This window comes from Manacus vitellinus, unplaced genomic scaffold (assembly GCF_001715985.3).
Source record: "Manacus vitellinus isolate BGI_N305 unplaced genomic scaffold, ASM171598v3 scaffold_73_pilon, whole genome shotgun sequence".
NCBI lineage: Eukaryota > Metazoa > Chordata > Aves > Passeriformes > Pipridae > Manacus > Manacus vitellinus.
Genome location: NW_021940773.1, coordinates 933,281 through 934,158, shown reverse-complemented (window position 1 = coordinate 934,158; position 878 = coordinate 933,281).

Genomic DNA, 878 nt, shown 5'->3' with positions numbered 1-878 from the left:
CATTAGGAATTGGAACCCGATTCCCTCATCTCTCTCCTTGTTCTTCTTGGCTGGAAAACCTGATGATCCCCACTGGCTATTTTTAGGCCGCTTTTCTTCCACAGCTCCTTTCTCCCAGCTGAAACCTCCTGGCATATTCAGGGCTTATCTGGAGGGAAGCCCCTCTGAGGTATTTCCTCTCGTGGCAATTCTGTGGGATGAAGAAGTAAAAAAAGCACATCAAGAGCTCCTTCTCCCCCCTTCCTTCGCAAACACCCTCCCAGTTTGTCCTTGGCAGCTCCATCCCCCCGGCACCCGCACCCGACGCTTCGGCTCCGCTGGGAAAGGGACAGCAGGTGCAGAAGCAAGTTCAGTGCTGGGCAGGGGCTCCCTGGGGAACGGCACTTCAGTGCTTTACTCCGTGGCCTTTCCTGCTGCCCTCCCTCCTGGAGGCAGAGGATGACCCGTCCCTTGTTTCTCCCACGCTCGCAGACCCAGGTCCTGCTCTTTTGGCCCCACTTTTCTTGGCAGACCCGGCATCATTTTCCAGGGTCCCCAGGAAACTTCTGCACTTGACCCATTGCTAAGTGCAGAGCACAGGGCAAGGGAGGGACAAATTTCTCAGCACCCACCCCCTGGAATTTCCCTTCTCTGCAGCACGCTCCCGTTCCCACTGTCTCTGGAGGTGCCCGCACAAGTCCTCCTTGTCCCTGCCCGGCCAAACTGACACACACACAGGAGAAATAACAGGTCTTGCTTGCACAATTCCCGACCCGAACCCTTGCCTGTCCTGCCCAGAGCTAAGGGAAATCTGACGGAATATTAATAAACCACCTTTGTTAAGAGCAGTCATCAGCCCGGTCCTTCAGGCTTTGCAGGAGTTTGTAGGGAACAGCCCC